Source organism: Lissotriton helveticus, chromosome 9 (assembly GCF_964261635.1).
Source record: "Lissotriton helveticus chromosome 9, aLisHel1.1, whole genome shotgun sequence".
Taxonomy (NCBI): domain Eukaryota; kingdom Metazoa; phylum Chordata; class Amphibia; order Caudata; family Salamandridae; genus Lissotriton; species Lissotriton helveticus.
The window spans coordinates 798584482-798589824 of NC_136070.1; the positions used below are offsets into that span (position 1 = coordinate 798584482).

Below are 5343 nucleotides of genomic sequence, written 5' to 3' on the forward strand. Positions count from 1 at the left end.
GCACATGCGCGAGGACCCGAGTTTCGAGTTTGGTTACCGGCTCCTTGCGGGTAGCGCGTCTCGGGACTGCATAAATCTCTAGCCTCGTTAGAACGCTTACCGGAGCGTGTCCGGATTAGAGCCAAGCTCTAGGGGAATATTGGTGTGCAAATAGGGGTCTCCTTCCACCCTATATTTCAGCCTCTCTAGAGTGTTGGCAACTGGGGTTGCAGTGTGTGTGAGACAGAGGCACCCCTGGGCTGCTCCCCCCCTTGTGAAATTCCTCCACACCTCCCTGTCTTATAGCTATGGCGTACTACGCCGAGAAGGGCGACCAGTGGGTCGAGTTTAACGAATATGAAGAGTATGAGCCTGAAGAAGATCAGTTGGAGGAAAATCTGTTTGAGGCCCTGGATACCCACGTCCAGGGGTCTGTTAATAAAGCCCTGATTAAAGCTTTAAAGCCTTTTACTAAACCCCTTCAAAGCTATGGTAAGAGGAAGTTTAAATCTACCCACAAGGGTGATACCTCTACTCATGCCTCGGCCCAAATGCTAGCGCAGATGGCCAGGAATGTGAAGAAGGATCATGGCTCTATGGCTAGTTGCATTTCTGGGGAATCTTCCCCGTCCCCGCCTGGTACCTCGGACTCGGAGGTTGAATCGGTGGCTTCAAGAAGAAACACACGGCATATAAGGCGGATGATAGTCAGGTACCCAAGAACCTACTGTTCGATCCCAATAGTATAGTGCACCCTAGGTCTACAGAGTGGGTACCTTGCCCGGAGGTTGCGCACTATGTAGCTAACAACTTGCGACAGGGTTTTGAAAACGGGGTGAGAGCCACGTTGCGGTCAGAATGTCCCAGGCCCTCCTTGACTGGGAAGGTGGTGGATACGCCGGACTTGGACCCTACTATGGCGGCGTTTATGAGAAAGTTTGCAAAGATCCGAAAAAAGGACTAGACAGAGCATGGCGGGGGTGTCAGGACAAAATGTTGGATGTCTCTGGACCCCTTACGAAAATCCTGGAGGCCGCAGTCAAGGCAAAAGAGCAGAATGTGCCGATGGATACATCGGATGTCATGGAATGGACACAACGTCCCATGTGTTTCCTGGGAAATGCCAATGTGGCTCTGTCCACGGAGCGGAGACGCTCTTTTCTCATGAGAATTGATTCCCAAACTAGCGGCGATGGCCCCCACAGAGCAGGGTTCCCTGGCTAATGGCATGCTTTTTGGGGACAAATTTGTAAAGGAAATGGGCAAGTATGTGGCCACCTTCTCCGCTTTGGATAAAGCGCAAGCAAATATAAAAAAGGTGTTCCACACAGGTGTTTTTGACAGGGCCGGCCGTCCACGAGGTCGAGGGTCCGGCCGAGGTTTTAGTCAGACCTCGCGTGGAGAGGAGCAACGAGGCAGAGGTGCTCAGCCATCCAATTTCTACCCCTCCCGCAATCGGGGAGGTCAAGGCAGGTGGCAGAGAGGAGCCTATCGAGGACAACAGAATACTTCAGGAGACAATTCCTACTCAGGTACGGGTTCTATGTCCAACAGAACATATAGTGGGAGGCAGGCTGGCTCTCTTTCTTCACAGGTGGCGAGAGCTTACGACAGACAGTACAGGGTTTTCACATAGAGTTCTATGCCTCTCCCGCGCAGCGACAAGCGCCCAGTCCCCTTAATTTTTCCCTACCAGAACAGAGTTTCATCGACGCAGAAGTGCTTTCATTGCTCCAAAAGGGAGCAATTGTGGAGTCAGTTCCGCACGTTCAAGGTTTTGTAAGCACCGTCTTCTTGGTCCCCAAAAAAGACCAGGGATTTCGTCTGGTTTTGAATTTCAGGGAATTCAATGCCTGGGTCACGTATCAGCACTTAAAATGGAGGGCATACACTTACTGTGCGACATCCTGTTAGAACAGGATTGGATGGTGCGCTTGGACTTAAAGAAAGCTTTCCTAGCGGTGCCCATTTTTCCTCAGATTCGGCGATTTCTACAATTTCAATGGCGCAACTGGTGGTTCGAGTTTTCCGCCATGCCCTTTGGCCTGTCATCCGCTCCTTGGTGTTTCACCAAGCTGATGAAACTGGTGGTTCAGTGGTTAAGAGAACAAGGAGTGAGATTGATTATTTACCTCAACGATATCCAGATTATGGGTCAGTCGGCGGAGATTGTGTCGCTCCACCTTTCATGGACAATTCAGCTCCTACAGGAATTGGGCTTTCTGATGAATCTACAGAAATCAATTTTGATACCTTCTCAGGTAATGGAGTTTCTGGGTTTTTTTCAGGTCAACTCGGTGATAACGCTGTTGCTTTTACCTCTCAAGAAGAGGGTAGCGATCAGGAAAGAATTGAGGAGAGCGCTTGCCTCTCCGACAATCTCCTTGAGGACTTTAGCGCGTCTGGTAGGATTGTTAGCCTCCTCGATTCAGGCGATATTTCCGGATCCCTTACACTACAGGGCCCTGCAACAGTTGAAGATATTACATCTGCGAAAGGGCTTAACTTATGCTCAGCAGGTTTTACTTTCACCAGAGGCTCGTACGGAGATGAACTGGTGGTTAGATCATATGGATGCTTGGAATGGCAAAGCCATATTTGCAGCCACCCCGGAGGTAGTGATAGAATCGGATGCCAGCCGGTGGGGCTGGGGAGCCCGATGCGCGTCGGTGGAGACGGGGGGCCATTGGTCTTGCGAGGAACTGAATCTCCACATCAACTGCTTGGAGCTTCTGGCGGGTTCCTTCGCGGTTCGCACTTTATCCCTGCAGCAGGTGACTTGCTGCATTCTCCTTCGCATGGACAATGTTTCTGCGGTACGATATATAAATCACATCGAAGGCACCAGGTCCCGCCCCCTGGCAGAGATAGCCAAGGACTTTTGGCATCTTTGCCTGGACCATCACATATTGGTGACGGCGGAGTACATACAGGGTTCTATCAACGTGACAGCGGATTGGAATTCTCGGTATATGAGGGATGCCAGCGATTGGATGTTGCATCCCAGGATTTTCAGGGCATTGGACCACAAATGGGGTCCATTTGTGATAGATCTGTTTGCCTACCGGCTCAACAGACAGTTGCCCCAGTTTTACAGTTGGCGCCCGGATCCCTTAGCGATCAGCTCGGACGCCTTTCTTCAGTCATGGATGATGGGCATTCTATATGCGTTTCCTCCGTTTGTCATGATCCCGAGGGTTCTATAATCACATCAGATCAGTTTAATAAGATCAGCTGGCTGAGACCGGTTAGAGCCTCCTTGGAAAGTATCGGTATGTGAGAATTGTGGGAAACCCATCAAGTAGCTGATTCCCCCCAAAGAGACTATAAAAGAAATATATTTGGAAGTGGTTTACTACAACAGCCACAGAGATAGTGACAGCTCATCGTTAACCGGGGCTTTCTTAACAATGAAACCTTCGCCTAGACTGGAACAGTACTGGGATGTTATTTCCAAACCCTTTGATCGGAAGTTGTACTTTCAATTTTGAGGTGGAACCCTGCCATTAAGAGCACACACAGCTAAATGGGCCAAATCAGGAAATAGCAAGTGTCCCTTCTGCAACGTCTTGGATGAGTCCTATGCCCACGTTTTGTTTGTCTGCCCTGCCTATTCAGGTGAAGGCGTGGCTGACACCAATCTGTAGAAACTTGTGCACTAGAACATGTAGTATAGCTCTAAGAATATTTTGTACCAATATGTTGTCGTGTATTACAATGGCAGTAGCCAAGTTCCTTCGTTGGATGTGGATAAATAGATCACGTACTGTAGATGTTACATGAAAACTTGCCAGGTCTAATTTATCTGAGCACTACTGAAATTTCTCTGTGGCGTTCCTTGAAGTTAAGCTTTCTTAGCTATCCATTTACTATGGCTTTTAATAATTTGATATGGTATGCTCCTCCTAAAAAAAACAACTTGGTAAAGTTTATAACTGGATCATGTGTTTTGTATGCGATTTTAATGTTTAATATTATGAATGATTGCATTTTATTGTATTTTAATGTTTGAAAATTCATTGCTATTTTATCTGTGATTGGCTTTTATGACAAAACTGTTGAATAAAGCTTTTTGGACTTGATATCGTTGTTGCCAGTATCATCACTGTTGTGCGGTCATAAATTACAGCATACATCAACATTGCATTGATGGCTATTGACATAGTTATGCTGGCACATGTTAGAGTATACGTTGACATCACATTTATTGGTATTGCCGTTGTCGGGCCTGCACATACTATGGTATTCATTGACATCGCATTTACCCATTCCAAACAATGCATGGTGTGTAAAGTGTGCATGTTATCAGTAATTCATGCGTATGTGAGTGTAACATTACCAAGACCAGTGTGTTCCATTTTAGATTACTTTTACATGGTACAAATTAAAGGTTAATGGGCCAAATCCTGATCAACTGCGGTGGTTCAGCGTCGAACAGAGGTCCTGTGTTTTTTTTGCTGGCGCTTTTTAAAGTTCATTCATTCAACCCATTCTTTCTTCCAATCAGTTTGTTGTTTTCAGACAGCACATTCGAAATAGGAAAATATTGCTCACTGTTTCAAAGCTGTGCCATCTGAAAATGTGCTTTAAGTCAGAGAAAAACAAGCATTTACAATGCAACGGTTTCGCCTTTGGAGAAAGCAGTGGTGTTTTGCACTTGTGGGCACATCGTGGCATGAGACTGAACATGCCTGTTGAGACTTTACAATGGCAAAGAAAGGGGAATATGTAACCTGTCTTATGCAAACTCGGGCCCTGAACAATAAAATAAATACGGATCCAGCCCCGGGAGTGTGCTTACGTTTTCAACTGTTAAACCACATACTTTCTGGATCAGATCCCAGCAATCCCACTTGATTGAATTACGTGCGCCTAGGCAAATCACTTTTCCCCCCCCAGTCATTGACAATTATTTCTTCAAAGATTGTGAGTGCTTCAAAACATGGAGAATCAGAAATGAAAAGCTCTTTAAAAAAATTGAGATCTGGCTGCTCAAGTATGCATGAGCCAACAGGAACGAGAACGTCAACTACTTCTGCGGCAATGGAACAGGAATGGCACTGGGAGAACACCATGCCAAACCCCACTCTCGCCACCCCCCATATGGTTCTCTTCGTGAATAGTTTGTAAAACACTCACCACGGACCGTATGCCACTTACTCGAAAGAAGAAAGCAAAAGCAGGCTTTCCATTTGTCATCTGCTATGGGGAAATCCGAACTGACAGGCTTTTCTGCAAAGCCAGAAGCACTTCTGTATGAAATACAGTTGGAGTCAAACCTCAAGAGAGGCAAGCCATGCTGAAGCGCATGTGTGAAGTTCCGCTCCTTGACATGTGTGGGCCACTAACCCGAACAAGGAAGCG

At 46.9% G+C, this 5343-nt stretch overlaps 1 pseudogene; it reads left to right on the forward strand.

Annotated features, from left to right (window-relative positions):
* Window positions 1-287: 287 nt before the first annotated feature.
* Window positions 288-1615, forward strand: LOC144783288 (uncharacterized; annotated as a pseudogene).
* Window positions 1616-5343: the final 3728 nt, after the last annotated feature.